Source organism: Pan troglodytes, chromosome 2, assembly GCF_028858775.2.
Source record: "Pan troglodytes isolate AG18354 chromosome 2, NHGRI_mPanTro3-v2.0_pri, whole genome shotgun sequence".
NCBI classification, from domain to species: domain Eukaryota; kingdom Metazoa; phylum Chordata; class Mammalia; order Primates; family Hominidae; genus Pan; species Pan troglodytes.
In genome coordinates this window covers 73,435,045-73,455,686 of record NC_086015.1, presented here as the reverse complement: position 1 = coordinate 73,455,686, position 20,642 = coordinate 73,435,045, and the positions used below count along the sequence as shown (strand labels likewise).

At 41.8% G+C, this 20,642-nt stretch overlaps 1 protein-coding gene across 2 annotated transcripts in view; it reads left to right on the top strand.

Annotated features, from left to right (window-relative positions):
- Positions 1–20,642, top strand: part of FRMD4B (FERM domain containing 4B) — a 373,681-nt gene that overhangs the window by 74,957 nt on the left and 278,082 nt on the right. The window lies entirely within an intron of this gene.

The window sequence follows — 20,642 nt, the reverse complement described above, 5'->3', positions numbered from 1 at the left end:
GGGCAAAGGATATGAACAGACACTTCTCAAAAGAAGACGTTTATGCAGCCAACAGACACATGAAAGAATGCTCATCATCGCTGGTCATCAGAGAATTGCAAATCAAAACCACAGTGAGATACCATCTCATGCCACTTAGAATGAGAAAAAAAAAAAAAGTCAGGAAACAACAGATGCTGGAGAGGATGTGGAGAAATAGGAAGGCTTTTACACTGTTGGTGGGAATGCAAATTAGTTCAACTATTTGTGGAAGACAGTGTGGCAATTCCTTAAGGATCTAGAACTAGAAATACCATTTGACCCAGCAATCCCATTACTGGGTATATACCCAAAGGATTATAAATCATGCTCCTATAAAGACACATGGACACGTATGTTTATTGTGGCACTATTCGCAATAGCAAAGACTTGGAACCAACCCAAATGTCCATCAGTCATAGACTGGATAAAGAAAATATGGCACACATACACCATGGAACACTACATAGTCATAAAAAAGGATGAGTTCATGTCCTTTGCAAGGGACATGGATGAAGCTGGAAACAATCATTCTCAGTAAACTATCACAAGAACAGAAAACCAAACACCACATATTCTTACTCATAGGTGGGAATTGAACAATGAGAACACATGGACACAGGGTGGGGAACGTCACACACCGGGGCCTGTCAGGGGGTGGGGGACTGGGGGAGGGATAGCATTAGGAGATATACCTAATGTAAATGATGAGTCGATGGGTTCAGCAAGCAAACATGGCACATGTATACATGTGTAACAAACCTGCACGTTGTGTACCCTAGAACTTAAAGTATAATAATAATTTTAAAAAAAGAATAATCCGGTCAATGCTAACCTAAATGTCTCACGGAATTCTGTATTTTCTGAAGGTTTTTTTTTTTTTTTTTTTGAGACGGAGTCTCTCTCTGTTACCCAGGCTGGAGCGCAGTGGTGCAATCTCGGCTCACTGCAACCTGAGCCTCCTGGGTTCATGCCATTCTCCTGCCTCAGCCTCCCGAGTAGCTGGGACTACAGGCGCCTGCCACGGTGCCAGGCTGATTTTTTGCATTTTTAGTAGAGACGGGGTTTCACCATGTTAGCCAGGATGGTCTCAATCTCCTGACCTCATGATCTGCCTGCCTTGGCCTCCCAAAGTGCTGGGATTACAGGTGTGAGCCACCATGCCTGGCTGAAGATTGTTTTTGACTTAAGGTCCAAATAACATCAGCTTTTGGGGATTGGTTGATATGTCTGTAAAGCCTCTTTTAATCTGTAAGTTTTCCCTCCATCTGTTTGTTATTTCCCCTTGCAGTTTAGACATTGAAGAAAATTGGTTATTTGACCTGCAGAGTTTCTCACAGTCTGGATTTTGCTAATTTTACTGCCTTGTTGTAATTCAGTGTTCTGTTTGATGCTTGTTGGTAGTTGGATCGAGATAGTTGTTAAGATTCAGGTTCAATTTTGTTTTCTGAAGACTAATTCATTGATGGTGTGTTGTTCCCTTAGGAGCCCCATTGCATCAGGTGATCACTCTGGGATATTGGCAATCAGTGATGGGTCCATTAATTCATTAAGGGCTGTGAAATAGTGATATTCTAATTCTGTCAGTTTTTTTCCTCCTGTCCTAGAAGGACCACTTCTATAAGAAAGGGGTCTCCACATTTAAAACATTTGCAAACCATTGCATACTGAGTATCACATGGTCTTTACTTAATCTGTAGTCCTAGTTTCATGTTTTAGAGAAAAGAAGAAAGAAAAACACCATTTCCAGGCCTTATCTGCCTTAGAAATCATATATAGGTGACAGTTTACTTTCTGGCCTGCAGACAGTCTATGGGTAAGGGCGCTGATAATGTTATGTTATCCTACTGCACTCACTTGCCAAGCTAGCATATTTCCAAGGCACTCTAAATGGTCAAAAAATACCTCTGTCCTGTTACCAGGAAACCTCCTGGCCAACATACCCTTCCCGTTTCTGACAGAATAGGTATTAACGGGCAAAAAAAGTTACCAGCATGTATTTTAAATTACTATAAGCAAAAGTTTAATACAAATCAGTTGATCATTTATTCAGAAAGTCAGCCTTAGTTGCTGCTATAACCTCAGAATTGAGAGCAGCAGAGTCTGCACATGGTAGTTGCCCCATAAATATGTTTGAATGGGTACGAGTGAAGTAAAGGGTATACTGTACTTTTCCAAATGGATCAAGGTGAGGCTTCACTTATTCACAGTTTACTCCCTCTGGCTTCCAGGGTAGTGTTTCAGCAACCTGCCTGCTGTGGGAATAAGTGATCAATCATCTTCTGTGATACCCAGTAATCTTTCTACTGGGTGGATCTCTAATAGCCTTTCAAAGCTGTACTCAGGAGATGAGGCAGTCATTTCTTTGTGCAGAGAGAGCCCTCCTTTTGCAAATTTCCTTGTCCCTTTAGCTTTATGCATCATGAGCCAAAGTTTGCTTATGGATTTCCGTAGAGTCATGGTTACTAATAGTTAGGGAGTTTCTCTTCAGATAACTTATATGTAGAGTATTTTATGAAAGAGCATAAGACTTGGAGGCAGATGCAGTCTGGCTCAAATCCCAACCTTGCCTCTATTACATTGTGTCATCTCAAGTCACTACTCAGCCTAACTGGAGACTTAGTTTCCTAATCTATAAGCCAAAGATAATAGCTATCCTAAAGACTTATTATGAAGATAAAAAATTAGGATCTATAATGCACTGAGATCATTGCTTTGAATATCACTCATTAAATGAAAATATTTTGATCATGAACTTTAAATACCAATATTTGTAATTATTTTGGTCTACCCTGGAAGTGGTATATGGTATATGTACTTCAATGGACCAGAATTATGAGAAAAACTCAAAATATACCAAGTTAGAGGTAAGTCCTCACCCAGGTTCCCTGGAAAACAGATCCCCCAGGCAAAACTGTATGTGTTAGATTCTACGATTGTCATTTATTTGATATTCTAGGACAGGTAAAGCTTGATGCTGAAATAAATCAGAACAGTGGTTGCCTAGGAATGTGAGAAGAGTGGATTGACTGGTGAGGGGTCTAAGGAAACTTCCTGGGCTGATGGTTGCTCTAGATCTGGATGCAAGGGTGGGTCACATAGGTGTAGGCATTTGTCAAAACTTACTGCATGCAGATTATGTTCCATTACAAAATGAAAGCTTGGGTACTAGCACTTTATTGGGGAGTGCAATCCCAGGGAAGCAAGTGTGAGTGTGAATAAGAAGGAGTGAGCAGGGAGGGCAAGGAGGTGAATACAAGGAAGTGCATCATAGATGAGAAAGCTGGCTTTGTGACAAGCTGACTACACGGTCTTCCAGGGGTGTCTTGGGAGAAGCCATATGAAATTATTATGCTTCTGAGCAGTGCAGGGGGAGAGAGGAAGAAGAGTTCATTGGTCATTTCCCTGAGAGGCCAGGAGGAATCGCCTGCCACAAGTACCGCAGTTGGTGACTGTGGCAGAGGCCTTGGCTACCTGGCTGTACAGCAAGCCATTGCCAGGGCCTCTCAGGCCAGAAACAAGGCCAGTGCACAGATATTGGGTGATGCACAAGTGACTCAGGTGTAGGCACAGGAAGTTCTATGCATGGTTAAGGGTAAGCTCTGCAGAGCCAGAATGCATGAGTCAAGATCCTGTCTCCACCACTCACCAATTATGTAGCTTTGGGCAAGCGACTTAACCTTACCAAGCTTCAGTCTCCCTGTAGCTGTGCTGTTAGTGGCCCTGGGCCTACCCCAGAAGTTGTCTTCAGACAGTTCTCATGCACCCTGACAAGGCTGTTTGTGTCTTTTACCTGAGGGCTTTCTCTAGCCATAGAAGTGAACTGCTTCTTGCTATGGGACAGGCCAGACATCAGGGAAAGAGAGGGAACATTTCCAGGAGTGACCCTCAACCAATGAGGAGTAAAACTGCAGGATAAAACTGCGGCCTCCTAGCCCCTCCATGGGAACATTCTGAGGCATGCTCACACAGTCTCTCAAGACAGTTCCCGGCAAGACTGAGCTCTGGTTACTTGCGGCTCTGGTTACTGTTCACGAAGACACCATGTTTTGGCATCCTTCTCTTCCCTGAGTCCATTCCTCACTTCCCTACCTATGCTTCCTGGTAATATTTCCCAGAAAAAGTCCTCCTCCCTGACTCCTTGTCTCAGCGTCTGCTTTTTGAAAGACCCAACCTCAGGATATCACCCGTAAGCAAAATATTGTGAGGATTCATTGGGATAATATAGAGAAGGCCCCCAGAGCAGGCCTACCCCTTACTAAGTATAAAATAAATGGAGCAATCATTTTGGCTGTTTCACCTACAGGAAGGATGCCATGTTATTTGTCATCCAAACGGGACACTTTTGAGAGGGAAAGGTAGCACTCTGTTAATTACTCAGAGACAACAGGTAAAAACTGGGGCCGTCCTGGAAAAATCCAGGACATATTGTCACCTGACAGTCATGATTTCAGTAGAAAAGAAGTTCTCTATACAAAGGAAATCCTAGCCTGGGCCAAATATTATAAACACCCCTTAACTGTTTCATAATTTCACTTTTTGTTTTAAGAGTCCATGTTCTGTTTCTTTTCTTTTCTTTTTTCTTTTTTTTTTTTTTTTTGAGACAGAGTCTCACTTTGTCCTCCAGGGCGGAGTGCAGTGATGCAATCACAGCTCACTATGGCCTCAAACTCCTAGGCTCAAGTGATTCTCCCACGTCAGCTGCTCGAGTGGGTGGGACTATAGGCGTGCACCACCATGCCTGGATAATTTTTATTTATTTTAGAGATGGGGGTCTCACTATGTTGCCCAGCCTGGTTATTTTTATTTATTGATTTATTTATTTTAGAGATGGGGGTCTCACTATGTTTCCCAGGATGGTCTCGAACTCCCAGCTTCAAGCAATCTCAGCCCACCTTGGCCTTCTGAAGTGCTGGGATTGCAGGCCTGAGCCACCAGGCCTCACCAATTTCACATTTTTAATGTGTTATTGTTTCTTAAAGTGGAGGTGTGTACTGTGCTGCTTTATTGCCTAAAAGAGATAATATTAAACCTCAAATTTGCAACTTAACAATGAAAATGTCATTTACAAAGAACTGACAGGGGATATCACACACAGAGAGAGGTGCTTTAGATCTAAACACAATTGAAAGAACTATTCAAACTTTTCCTGGTAGAGTAGCAAATTGAATTTTGAGAGACCAAAAACTTCAGATGTAGAAAGCTAATATCCAAATGTGATGCATTTGAAAGAATATGAGAATTATTGTCTAGATAGTGTTGATCAAGAATAGCCATTTCTCATGGTGAAAATAAGAAATGTAGAATCTCAGCTCCAATTAGAGCTGGAAGGAGTCTTATAGATCACGTAATCTGGCAGTTCACAAACATCTCTGCTGCTGAAGTCACTTAGAGGAGCTTTTGTAAATATGCAGAGAACTGACCCTTATGCTTGGAGGCCACAGATGGCCTAGAGGAGGGCTCAGGAAGCTGTGTCCTGTGGGCAACCTGGTCAAATCCAGACACACCCATTTGTTTCCATATTGTCTATGGTTGCTTTGGTTACGTAATGGCAGAGTCAAGTCTGAGTAGTTGTGACAGAGATCATACAGCCTGCAAAACCTGGCATATCTGGCACTTTATATTAAAAATTTGCCTCCCGCTAGCCAAAAACAAACTATATTTTAAAACGCTTTCCAGAAGATTCTGGTGTGCAACCAGTTTGGGAATTACTGATGACAATTTGTGTCCTCCATTTACAAATACGGTAATCCAAGAGCCCCAAAGAGTGAAGTGACTTGCCCAGCCTTGCTAAGCCGAGACAAGACTGAGGAACATCTCACTTTTTAAACCTCATCTTCCTACCACATCACCGTGTCTCTCTAAAGATGCTACTACCTTCTGTTAAAAATCAGCCTCTTCACTTGACCATTATGGGGCTCAGCAGACAGCAGTCGGTTCTCTGGCCAACAACATGTGATGATGAATAATACAGTGAATTGGCTTGTCATCTGGCATCGTAACTTTCACGCATGCCAGAACGCCTTCCCTTTATCACGGGCACCATCTGGGTATAAAGCCATGTGGAATTTCCAACAAATGGCATTTGATAGACATGTGTGATGGAAATCTCTGAAGCGAAAGGCTGTGGGGAATGAGAGGGGTCATGCGTGCTGACAGAGAATCATTTATTCCTTGGTTCATTCATTCAGTAAACATTTGCTAGTGCCTTACTATAAACCAAGCACAATGCCAGGCACTGGGCATTTAGTCTGTCTCTTCATGTATCCTATAATTTGATGGAGGTAAACAATAAATAAAAATAAATCATGGATAACTAATTAAATAGATAAGTAGATAGAGACACCTACAGTTGCTGTGAGTTTGTTACAGACAAGCACAATTCAATATGGAACACAAAAGAGGTAACAATTACCAAGTGCCTGTTATGCTCCTGGTAGTCTTTTGACATGTTATGTTTGTACTGACTAATTTAATGCCCACAACAGTCCTGTGGAGGTACATGCTATTAATACTTTAACTCTCATTTTACAGATGGGAAAACCGAGGCACGGATTGGTTCATTGTTTTGCCCAAGGTCACATGGCTAATGGTGAAGCCAAGATTTCAATATATGCAGTCTGGTCCCAGAGTTTTTAATCAGTGTGTTTTATGCCCTCGATAGAAGGATGCCAATCTAAGAAAGCACCATTAAATCTGTTCTGGTATCTTTCACAAGTGGGTAGCACATACAGGCATTTTATAAATATGTAATGAATGTATGAGTGGATTAAGGTATACATATATCTATATATTCTTAAAAATTATATCTAGCATAAAATGAGCTGTAGTGGGTCCTGCATTATCCATCCTCATTTTTTTCCTTTCTGAGTATTTGAGCTATTACCAGCTATTTCAGCCAAAGCACTGCTGCACTTTAATAAGAAAGGTGAAATGCAATAATTAGACAGAGCTCATTAAATCAGTTCAATGATTCTGAAGTAGGAACCAGAGAACCATAATTTACTGAAATGTTTGAAGTATTAGTATGCAGTGAGAATAATAAAACTATGAAGTTAAATTCTTACAAGATTGCTGCAAGAAAAAAGGCAGTGGATCATAAACATAGAAGTACCAACGGTGTATTTATTGCATTTTGTTAGCACATAAAGCTCTGTGTGTTTAGGAGGAAGTTAAGCAGACTCAGAGTCTCAGGAAGCATGTGTGCCCTAGAGGTTTGTAAGGATCAGATTCTTCTGAGTTGATTTCCCATTTCAGAGTGAGTCAGCAGGCAGGTGTTCTTCAAACCAATTTTAAGTGACATCTTTGTGAATCGGAAGTGGTGGGTCTTTGGAGCAAATTAGACTCCTTTTTTTTTTTTTTTTTTTTTTAAGCAGCCCATCAGCTTCAAGGTTAGACTGTTTTTTTGCCACCTCATGGAAGACCCACATTCTCCCCAGGTAATAAGAGTAGAATCTACCAATACACTGGCTCTGATTACAAGTGTGTTTTTCTAAGCCATGTTTGAATCATAATGGCCAACTCTGGTCTTCTCAGTAATTAATACCCTGAAGGTATCCAGACACTTATTCTGCTCATGGGATATTTAACCATGTCAGATGAAAGAAGAGAATTTGGCTGGCTATATTTTTTGAAATCTTCAAATCCTGTAACATGGTTAATTAGCCCATCAAATGTCCACCTTCCATGTTCAGTCTTTGTATGTTGAGGACACATTGTAGCTCTTCCCTACTTTTTGGCTAACCTCTACTTTAAGACCCAGTTTAAATGTTGTCTTCTCAGAAATCCATGCTAAATCTCAGACTAGACTAGTTTGTCCTATATTTTCCCATCTTTCCTGTCCTTTCTGTTAATATGATTTGCATAATCGTTGTTTAATGCCTCATGCTCTGTGAGCATAGACTGTGTCTATCTAGTTCACCATCGTATACCCAGCCCACATGACCCAATGTAAAAATCTAATCAATAGTCATATAATGAGCACATGTATCCTAGAAGCTAATGAGCTCTATTTGACACCATCTATGAGCACTTTCTGGGCTCCATGGTGTAAATTTTGTTATTAATTTGCCATTTGCTTACAAACTCTTTTAGTGTGAGTTCCTCCAAAGCAGAACCTGAAACAGGATCTTGGGTGCAGGAAGCTAGTTTGGGAGAGGAGATTCCCAGGAAGCAGGAGAAAGAAGTGGAGAGAGTGAACAAGAGAGGGAGAAAAGCCAAGAAAGATGGCTTCTATGGGCACCAGGGGCTCCTTTCTGCCAACTCTGCAGCCCAGAGGCTGGGGCATTTATCCATGCTCCCCATTGTTGAGAGCTGCCCCTGGGGGTGTTACCTCCTCCTAAAAGCAGAGAGACAAATGGTGGAAGAATGCGGTGAGAGCTGTCCATATTGCTAGAACTGTCAACCTCGGCTAAGGCTGAAATTAGGGAAATGTGATTGTGGGCACAAGGGTCGGCTACTAAGCCAGAAAACTTCTTTTCTGAATATATTTTCTAATCTAGATAGAACGGTAAACTGTGCTTCAGAAACAATTCAGTGGACTTAAAAAAATTTTTTAATATAAAGAAAAACATCCATTCTGTTTGGAGGACACCATAAATAATTTAGGGAAAACAAACGTGGCACAAGATTTTAACACTTCGACCTCGGCCATGTTACCATTTTAGTGGAGTGCAGTAATGACAAGCAGTGTGCCCAAAGGGACACACTCCCAGGACCCCAAGTAGATGTTCAAAGAGTGGTAGAAACATTGTTGCTTTTTAGGTAGACCAATATTTTATTTTCTCTATCTTCAATATCACTTATTTTCTGTCTTTCTTATTACAAAAGTAAAGCATGTTTATTATGGAAAATTGAGAAAATACAACAAAGAACAAAGAAGGAAATAAAAGCCATTTGTAGTTCCCTTACCCAGATACAGCCATGCTAACCTTTTTTTCCTTTCAGTCCTTTATCCAGACATTACAAAAATATAACCATGCTGTTCATACCATACTTAAAATTTTTGCTTGCTGTGGACATTTTCCCCTCCTTTCTTTTCTTTTTTCTTTGTTCCTTCATTCCTGTCTTTCTTTTGCAAAAATAACTTTAACTTTTTCTGGTTATAAAAGTAATACATGTTCATTGTTAAATACACACACACACACACACACACGTTTGTGTGTGTGTATGTGAATTAGACTGCACAAAACGAACTCCTACCATTTAAAGCAGGAGTCTGCAAACTTTTTCTCTACAGGGCCACATAATGAATATTTTTAGCTTTGTGGGCAACATGGACTGTGTTGCAGCTACTCAGCTGCGCCATTTTAGTATGAAAGCAGCCATAGACAACATGTAAAAGAAAGAGTGTGGCTGTGCTCCAATAAAACTTTATTTAGCCAGTCCAGGAACTAGTTTGCTGACCCCATCTAGAGGAAAGCACTAATAATGTACAGACATATGCTTTTTTTTTTTTTTACAAAAATGGAATCATACTACATAAACTGTCTTGTATGTATTTAAATATTCATTAGTGTCTGTTGTGTGCCAGCTCATAGACAGTGGTGTATACAGTGGCGAACAAGACAGACAAGGACCCTGCTTTCCTGGAGTTTACTGCAGGAGACACGATTAACATAATAAGTGCTCTGAAAGTAATGAGGGGGCTGTGATGGAGAAAAATCAGCTTTCTAGTGTAGCATAACTTTTGCAACCAATCTCTCCTTTACGGGCATTTAATTTCCTTAATTGCTTCTATTATAGACTGCACTGTCATAAACATTTTTGGGACTAAGGCTTTATGAAAAACCATCATTTTTTCCTTAGGGTAAATTCCTTGAAATGGAATAGCTGAGTCTAAAGGCATATGAATTTTTTTAGTCTTTTGCTAAGCATGATCAAACTGCTTTCTCGAAAACTTACATCAACTTACACTTCTACCTCGGTTGGCGTTTTTTTTCTTACTTTGTGCAAACACTTTGAGTTTCATGAATTGACAAAGTGAAATGAAAGTGTCATACACCTTGGCTGTGAAGCGGAAAGGAAGAGGTAGGGAATCGTAGGAGGGAGAGGAGCACTGTTTCAGATGTTTTGTCTCTGGGGGCATCCTGTGATTCAATCCCTATATAATAGATGGAAATCTCACAATTTCTTTAGAGATACTCGGCACCAGTTATTAACTGCCTTCACCACGTGCCAGAAACTAAACTAAGTCCTTGATGTGCATAATCTGAATTAAGCCTCAAAGCAAAATGGAACCGATGGCAAGTGGTTCTGATTTAAGCCTCAGAACAAAATGGAACTGAGAAGCTACAAATGGCCAGGTGATGGTGGAACAGGATCCTGAACCTAGAATAGAAGTCTCAAGCTGCCAGCCCTGTGGTCTGTTTTCTTTGACTCACACAGTGGGAGCCAGCACAATGTTTAAAAATTTATTAACATAGTTAAAGACATTAAAAAATTGGAATTACAAAGTGTTGCATAAAATTCATAGTTAAAACTTTGGAAAAATTAAAACACCTAGCCACACTTGGGGTCACCTTGTGCCCAAAATTGGTGGGTTTTTGGTCTCACCGACTTCAAGAATGAAGCCACGGACCCTCGCAGTGAGCGTTACAGTTCTTAGAGATGGTGCATCCAGAGTTTGTTCCTTCTGATGTTCCGTCGGACGTGTTCGGAGTTTCTTCCTTCTTACGGTTTCATGGTCTCACTGGCTTCAGAAGGGAAGCTGCAGACCTTCACGGTGAGCCTTACAGCTCTCAAGGTGGCATGTCTGGAGTCGTTCATTCCTCCTGGTGCGTTCGTGGTCTCACTGTTCTCAGAAGAGAAACTGCAGACCTTTGCCGTGAGCGTTACAGCTCATAAAGGCAGTGCAGACCCAAATAACAAGCAACTGCAAAAATTCATTGCAAAGAGCGAAAGAACAAACCTCCCGCATTATGTAAACGGACCTGAACCTGTCACTGCTGTGGCCTCTGGCAGCCTGCTTTTATTCCCTTAGCTGACCCCACCCACATCCTGCTGATTGGCCCATTTTACAGGGAGCTGATTGGTCCATTTTACAGAGAGCTGATTGGTCTGTTTTACAGAGAGCTGATTGGTCCATTTTGATAGGGTGCTGATTGGTGCATTTACAATCCCTGAGCTAGACACAGAGTGCTGATTGGTGTATTTACAATCCTTTAGCTAGACATAAAGGTTCTCCAAGTCCCCACCAGATTAGCTAGATTTAGAGTGCTGATTGTTGTACCCACGAACTCCAAGCTAGACACAGAATGCTGACTGGTGCATACACAATCCTCTGGCTAGACATGAAAGTTCTCCAAGTCCCCACCCGATTTAGGAGTCCGGCTGACTTCCCTAGTGGATCCCACGCAGGGGCCGCGGGCGGAGGTGCCCACCAGTCCTGCGCAGTGCGCCTGCACTCCTCAGCCCTTCAGCAGTTGATGGGACCTGGTGCCACGGAGCAGGGGGTGGTGCCCTTTGGGGAGGCTCTGGCTGCACCAGAGCCCACTGTGGGGCTCAGGCATGGTGGGCTGCAGTCCCAAGCCCTGCCCCTCGGGGAGGTGGCTGAGGCCTGGCCAGAATTGGAGTGTGGCGTGGGCGGGCCGGCAGTGCTGGGGGACCCAGCACACCCTCCGCAGCTGCTGGCCCGGGTGCTAAGCCCCTCACTGCCCGGGGCCGGTGGCACCGGCCAGCTGCTGGGAGTGCAGGGCCTGCCGAGCCCACCCCACCTGGAACTCACGCTGGCCCGTGAGTGTGGCGCACAGCCCTGGTTCCCACCTGCACCTCTTCCTCCACACCTCCCAGCAAGCAGAGGGAGTGGCTCTGGCCTCAACCAGCCCAGAGAGGGGCTCCCACGGTGCAGCAGCTGGCTGAAGTGCTCCTCAAGTGCAGCCAGAGTGGGCGCTGAGGCCGAGGAGGCGCAGAGAGCAAGCGAGGGCTGCCAGCACGCTGTCACCTCCCAACGTTCCTACTTGCTGTTAGTTGGGTAAAGTCAGGGAGTGAGTATCTCCTTCTACACATGGGACAGGAGTTCCTATGATGATACTATTGAACTGAAATTACAGCCCACTCAGAAATTCCTCCTTCTTCATTGTTACTGTTATCGCTGGGGATACAGCAGGAGAATGTGTTCTGCCTCCTTATCCAATCTACTTCTCTTATTTATTTGATTGTCCTGGGCTGTGGGATGGTATAGGCCTGAGGAGGAGGCAAACATGGGTGCAGCCCACCACTGTGATCCAGCTTGGGTCCCAGTGCGGGGGACACATTAATGCTTGCTTAAGTGAGGAGATACCAAGTTCTTGTGGGGACTCTTGATTTCTAGGCTTCTGCCTCCCTCCTTTCACATCCATTTTTCTCACTCATCCTTTATCCATCATCTGAATTTCTTTCTGGTACACATCACTGCACTTTTCTTGGCTACATGGATTTCCTTACTCCATTTCACCTTAGAGAATGCACTTGGCCAGGATCTGCTCTCAAAGCGTCAGATAATCATCTCCTCCTTTTTCCAATTCCTCTCTGCCAAATGCCATGCACCCCAGCCAGGCCATGTGCCCATCTCTCCCCCACTGGGAAGCCATGCTGAGATTGGTCTTCTACGGGGAATATTCCTGGGATTTTTTAAACTTGTAACTCTGTGTGTCTCCCTAGGCTAGAGGACAACTCTGATAGCCCTAGCAGCTTTGAGAACCAGAGTTTGGCTAGCTCCAGGCATCACTTTGTATTTTATTTATTTAGAGCTGCATTATGCAGCCAAGAAATCTGCTTTTACATACATGTGCTTCCCAGGTGCCCGGCACTAAGCACGGTGCCAAGTCAGAGGGTACCAGGAAGCAAAGTACAGTCTGAGAGTCTGAAGGTGCCATCAGAGAGTAAGGACCAAATGCAAGAATATGACTCCTGCACCAGGAGTAGATTCAGAAGGTCCCTGACACAGAGCCAGCCAGATGAAGGAGGCTTCTATAAGGTGCTGCAAGACAAGGCACTGTACATAGATACAGCTTTTAAAAACACCAAATCAGGTCTTTTAATGGCCATCTACTCAAGCCCATCTCTTCATCTCTTCCCTAAGCCCACCTGACTGCCTGTGTCTTCAATAAACTCTCCCATCCCCACACTTCTGGAATTGTGTTGTCCAGTATGGAAGCCATTAGCCACACATGGCAACTGAGCGTCTGAAACATGGCAAGGCCGAATTGAGATGTAGTGTAAATATAAAGCACACACTGGATTTTGAAGGCTTAGTACGAAAAATAGAATGCAAAATATTGTATCAATAAACTTACGTCAGCTATATGTAAAATAATAATGTTTTGGCTATGTTGGGTTAAATATATTACTAAACTTATTCTATTTTTCTTTCTTACTTTTATTAATGTGGCTGCAGAAATCTGAAAATTATACATGTGCCTGTCATTTGTGACCCACGTTATGTTTCTGCTAGACAGTTCTGTTGTAGAGTACTTCCTGACCTAGCCACATGAAATGTGCTTCTTTATGAATTTGCTATTTGCTATATATTCTCAGTCTCTAAATAGGTATAAGACAAGACTAATGTCTAGTTTCTCTCTGTTTCATCAGTCTCTGCCCAAGTGTCCCTTTTTCTATTAGAGATCCAATGTGTATTGGATAATGATTCTTTCATTCACTTGACAAATATGTGTTGAACTCATACTCTGTGCCAGGCTTCCCTGGGAACTTAATAAACTTTAACTCAATACCTAGCATAATCCTGACAGGGTAGAAATTATTAGCTTTGTTTCACAGATAAGGAAATTGGGGTAGAAAGTCTAAATGACTTGCTCAAAGTCACCCACTTGGTAAGTGGCAAGAAAAGATTTCGCTTTTGTCCAGCTCCAAATCGCACGCCCTTTCTACTTAAGCATGCCAATCCTGTTGATCCTTCACCTCTGCCCAGTTGCTTCCTCAATACTGTCTTCTTCTTTGTATATACACACTTATTACAATGCTTGTTAATAGTCCAGCTTTCCCAGTAGACTTCATGTGAGGACATAAACTATTTCTCTTCTGATCACTGTTGCATCCCTAGTGCTTTGCACATGCCTGGCACTTAGTAAATAATCTGGTGAACATATGAAGGAATAAATGATGATGTCTTCTTCCTCCTACCATTATAAAGTTCGTGTTGAATTCCATTTTCCTGGAGAGGAACAACTCAGTGTCTCAACAATATTGTAAACATTTGTTTTGTATTTTATTTATTTAGAGCTCCATTATGCAAAGAAGAAATCCATTTATGTGAGAGTCTGGGAAAGAAATCTCTCCTTCCCTGCTTGTCTCTCTTTCTGCACAGTATGTTATCTCAGACCAACATGACACCACCAGCCACCTGTCTTTTGTCAAAAGAGAATATGCATCCTCGTAGCAGCTGTATGCTGGCTGTTGCCAGGGCCTTAGTACAGAGCTGGGACTGGTGTTTTTTTAAATTATCTTGGCATAATTTTTTCATTATGGAAGTGATCTGAATAGGTTGTAACATGCCAGGACCACCTAGTGGTTATAAGAAGTAAACCATCTCACCCACCAGAGAAGAAAGGCAGCCTGGCATGGAGAGAGGATTGCTGAGCTACAAACCATAAGGAATGGTTGCTAGTCTCAGCTTTGCCATGTTCTGTCTCTGCACTTGTGGATGGATAAGCCATGATACCTCATTGCTGTAAACCTTATTTTTCATACCTATAAAGAGAAGACATTAAAATAGACCAGGGAGGACAGCACCATGGCCTGTGTACCACCCTGCTGTTTCCACCTTCCACTGCAGACATTGCTGATCAATCACAATATATTCTTCCATTGATCCAGGCTACAGCTTCATAAACCTTATCACAGCACTTCCTACAGCTATCATCCATCAGTCACTGATCATTGCCAGGCCAACAGTTCTTTCTAGAGTCTCACAAATGTAGGTAGTGGTTTATTGTTTGTTTGTTTGTTTTGGTGCAGGATAGGAAGAAAAGAGATCGCAGCAGGACAGTTTTTATTCTCAAAAACCATCCCTACTTTACTTGGAAATCACCACTCTGGCTATGATAAAATCACACATCATCCTCTATATTACCCTGATGTGGAAAGGTCCCTGGGGCCCTGCTGGTTCCTGGAAGCACTGAGAAGCAGAGGCTCTGAGTGGAAGGAGGGAGCCACATTCTTTCTGAAGCTCTGCTAGAAGTCATCATTAGGATATGGCCGCAGCCTTGTACATAGTCTAAAACTTGAGATATTAGCTGGATTGTGGGAATTTCTTCTTATTAGTCAGAGCCCCAGTGTGTGGCTCTTCAGATCACTGTTTAAATTTGGACTTTTCTGGGAAAGTTTAGTTTAGTGGGAAGGCCATCAGAAAATGACTTTTCATGGCAAATGTACCATCAGATGGAAAAAGGCCACAGAACTGGCTTACGTTTTTTGTTGTTGTTGTTGTTTTGTTGGGGTTTTGTTGTTGTTGTTTTGGAGGTGGAGTTTCACTCTTGTTGCCCAAGCTGGAGTGCAATGGCACAATCTTGGCTCACTGCAACCTCCGCCTCCTGGGTTCAAGCGATTCTCCTGCCTCAGCCTCCCGAGTAACTGGGATTATAGGCACGTACAACCATGCCCAGCTAATTTTTTGTATTGTCAGTAGAGACGGGGTTTCCCCATGTTGGACAGGCTTGTCTTGAACTCCTGACCTCAGGTGATCTGCCTGTCTTGGCCTCCCAAAGTGCTGGGATTAGCGGTGTGAGCCACCACCCCCAGCCTATTTTGTTTTTCTGAGACAGCGTCTCACTCTGTCACCCAGGCTGGAATGAACCTGAGCTCAAGCGATCCTCCCACCTCAGTCTCCCAAGTAGCTGAAACTACAGGCCCATGCCATGATGCCTGGCTAATTCTTTTCAGGCCGATCTCTAATTCCTGGGTTCAAGTGATCCTCCTGCCTGGGCCTCCCAAAGTGCTGGGATTACAGGCAAGAGCTACGACATTTGGCCTAAAGTGGTTTACTTTTTTAAAGCATAAAAACGTGAACATAAATAAATGTCTGAAAGTATATAATCATGATGGCTAATGATTATTGTCTGCAGGCATTGTATGAGATGCTTTACAAATTTCATCTCACCTCATTCTCACAACCTTGAGAAATCAGTGACCTCGTTCTCCCCATTTTACTGGCAGGGAAACTGACGCTGAGGAACCTTGTTCTCCCCATTTTCCTGGCAGGGAAACTGAGGCTGAGGAAGGTAAAGTAACTTCCATGCCCACAAGCTTGTCAAGCATAGGAGTCAGGATAAGAAGCCAAATGTATGACTCCAGAAGCAGCCCTCTTAGTTTCTGTATCATAGTGCCCTACTAAAAGTTTGAGTGATTATCTTAAAGTATGGAGATTAACAATTTTAAATTGTTAAAAATTGGTCTAACAGTTTTTCTTTGTGCTTTTCTGGGTTTTCCAAAATTTCTGCATTGAACCTGTATAACCATTGAAAACAAAACAAAACAAAAGCCTTAGGGGAAAAAAAAAATCACAAGACTAAGAATTTAGAATCTGATTCAGAAGACCTGGATTTCACACTCAGTCTTTTTAGCTGGTTGTCTGACCTCAGGCTGATAATTTCACTTGTCTGGGCCTTGGTTCCTTGTCCAGAAAATGTGATCATAGGACTGGATGATCTGTAAGATTCCTTTTAGGATGGAAGTTATACACATTTATTTGAATGGGGGCTAGGAGATAATATCTAGATGCATTCATCCACTTTTTCACCTCCTGGCAAATGATGATTATTTAAGAGTCAACTCTTTTGGGTTATGTGGCACAAAATACTTGTAGCTTAGTGCTCTGGAAGCAAAATAAGCTCCTTTTTAAAGTCAAAACTGTAAGGTTCTCAAAACAAATGTGTTAGAACACAATCTTCGTTGTCATCATGCACGTCTTCATGCAGGACTTGACATTTTAAATACAGTTCATTTCTGTCATAGATGTCTATTTGGTTATCTAGTCTAAACTTAGTGGTTGTGCGGTATGGAGGTCATTGAGGTAATGTTAGAGTTAAAATACATGGTATCTTATTAAGTTGGTTGCATTTATAGATCTTGAGAGGCCTTGGGGTGATAAAAATCTGAGTTATGCATTGAATTAAGCAGAGTTATATAAAGCCTGTTGAATATTAATTTTGTAATGATTCACCTTACAGTTTTACGAGGCTAGATATAAAAAGATGCTGTGAATAATTGAGCCCATCGTCTATAAAATGAAGTCTAGGGAATGGAAATAAAGAGAGCAAAGCCTTTTCCTTCTTTGCTAGCTTCTACCTGAAAACTCAGCCTCCCCAGTTTGTTAGAGCATTACATGAATGTATACTTAAAAAATTCAAGGAATATACACTAAAGAAAAAATAAAAATGTGGACATTTTAACCATATTATAGTTTTCTTTATTCTTTAGAGTCTGAATATTTTATAATTTTTTTCCAGGTTACATTTTTTCAAAATTGTTTCTACAATAAAGCAAATGCTTGCACGAGACACAAAATTATTTGTATCTCTTGTATCTCAAATTGCCCTTTGCAGAAGTTATACAAATGAGCAATAAGCCCCCAAAAATAATGCTCAACATTATTAGTCATCTAGGAAGTGCAAACTCAAATCACAGTGAGATGCCAACTACTTCATAGCTATTAAAATGGCTAAAATTTAAAGACTAACAATGGCAAGTATCAGTGAGGATATGGAGCAACTGGAATTCCCATACACTGCTGGTGTAAATATAAAATGGTAAAACCACTTTAGACCATAGATCTCAGTTTTTTATAAAATTAAAAATTCCCTGATCATAGAATCTCACAATTCCACTCCAAAGTATTTACTGAAAAGCAATGAAAATATATGCCCATAAAAGATTTGTACTGGGGCCAGGCGCGGTGTCTCACGCCTGTAATCCCAGCACTTTGGGAGGCCGAGGCAGGTGGATCACCTGAGGTCAGGAGTTCGAGACCAGCCTGGCTAACATGGTGAAACATCGTCTCTACTAAAAATACAAAAATTAGCCAGGTGTGGTGGCACACGCCTGTAATCCCAGCTACTTGGAAGGCTGAGCCACGAGAATCCCTTGAACCCAGGAAGTGGAGGTTGCAGTGATCCGAGATCGCAACACTGCACTCCAGCCTGGCCAATAGAGTGAGACTCTGTCTCAAAAAACGAAAAAAAAAAAAAAAAGATTTGTATTGGAATGTCCATGAGAGCGACATTTAAGATAATCCAAACAGGAAAGAATCCAAATGTCCATCAGAAGGTGAATGGATAAACAAATTGTGATATAGCCATACAATAGAATACTATAAAATGAAACAATACAAAAGAACAAACTACTAATATGTGCCATAACAGGATGAATCTCAAAAACATCATGCAAACCAAAAGGAGCCAGAGACACAAAAAAATTCAGACTATGTGATTCTATTCATTTGAAATTCTAGAAAAAGTAATACGTAATGTCAGAGAGCAGATCAGTGGTTTCCTAAGGGAAGGGCAGGAAGTAAGAGAGAGAAATGAACACAAAGGGATATAAAGGAACTTCTTCGGAGAGAAAAATGTTTTGTTATCTTCTAAATACCCTGACTTGATTACTACACATTATATACCTGTAACAAAATTTCCCATGTATCTCCTGGATTTATTCAAAAAAAGAGAAATATTCCATATCTTGATTGTGGTGGTGGGTAAGGAGTGTATATATTTGTCAAAATCTGTTTAACTCCACAATTAAAATGGGAATATTTTATTGTGTATATATGTTATACCTCAAAAAAGTTGATTTTTTAAATGCCTTCTTCAATATCTCTGTTATTGGTACATTAGTATGTCTAGAAGATGATCTTATAAGATCTTGATTCCAAATCAAGGTTCTGGTTATTTACTCATTGTGGGATCTTGAGTCTCATCTTCACATATATGAAATAGGTACAATAACTACATTTGGCCAACCTCACAGATTTTCCCTAAGAAACAAAAGAGATGATGAGTATGTAAAAGAGATTTATAAATTATGATACTGTTTAGAAAATTTGCTGTCACTACCACTCTGTAGCTCACTGTGCAAGTCAGAGTGGAATTACCTTCATTTGACACCCATTTAAAGCTTCAGTTACTTGATCCTCTTATTTGAGCCCCAAATGAACCACCCCTATACTGAATACCTGGCTAGAACACAGAGTATCTCAGCAAAATTTCCCTAGCTTTAAAAAAAACTGTACCTGCTTCAATCTGTGTGACATGTGGATCAACCCACTCAGACTCTGAGCCCTTCACTTCCAGCAGTCACTACCTACACAATCATTCCCTCAAGAAGCACTGTAAGAGTCATCTTAGCTTGTCAATGAGGCTTAAATTTCATTTGACTGATGTCTCCAAAGGGTCTTATGTTTTCAGAGGAATGCGCTCCATGTCAGAGATTCTAAACTAGTTGTGGGGTGACAATGAGGATATTCATAGAGAGTGAGATATGTGTCTTCTGCAAATTAACTTGTCTTCCAAGCAACAAATTGAGTTTTAACTCTGAGTAGAGGGAGAACATTTTGAAAATTGGGTTCTAACTTAATCTAAAATAACACATGGCCTGGCGCAGGTGACTCACGCCTGTAATCTCAGCACTTTGGGAGGCCAAGGTGGGCTGATCACCTGAGGTGAGTTCGAGACTGGCCTGGCCAACATAACGGAACCTCATCTTTACTAAAAATGCGAAAATTAGCCAGGTGTGGTGGTGTGTGCCTTTATTCTCAGCTACTAGGGAGGCTGAGGCAGGAGAATCAGTTGAACCAGGGAGGCAGAGGTTGCAGTGAGCTGAGATCGCACCACTGCACTCCAGCCAGGACGACAGATTGAGACTCCATCTCAAGAAAAAAAATAAAAAAATTTGTAGGCTAGGCACGGTGGCTCACGCCTGCAATCCCAGCACTTTATGAGGCTAAAGTGGGCAGATCATTAAGTCAGGAGTTCGAGACCAGCTTAACCAACATGAGGAAACCTCGTCTCTATGAAAAATACAAAAATTAGCCAGGCATGGTGGTACATGCCTGTAATCCCAGCTACTCAGGAGGCTGAGGCAGGAGAATCACTTGATCCTGGGAGGCGGAGGTTATAGTGAGCTAAGATCACGCCACTGCACTCCAGCCTGGGTGACAAAGTGAGACTCCATCTCAGAAAATAAATAAATAAATAAATAAACACATACATTCATTTGACAAATAGTCACTGAGTATCTACTATGTGCATTGTCCCAGGCTACGAGGATGTAGCAGTGAACAGGACAAAGCAATATCTCCCTCCTCTTGGAGGTGAAATTCTAGTGGGACAAGAAAACCAGCAAGCAAATAAACAGTGTAATTTCAGGACCAGACAGAAAATAAACAGGAGTAGAGAATAACACAAACGTAGCTTAATACTATTTAGGATATAGTGATCTGGGAAGGTCATGCGAGTTGAATTAGAATTACGAGATGGAGCCAGCTATGTGAAGATCCAGAGAAATAACAATCCAAGCAGTGACTCAGCAAGTGCCAAGTCCCTGCAGTGAGAATGGACTTGACCCAGTAAGGTGGGAAAAGGAGGGCAATGTGGGGTGTATTGAGAGTGAAGGGAAGACTGGCATGAAATGAGATT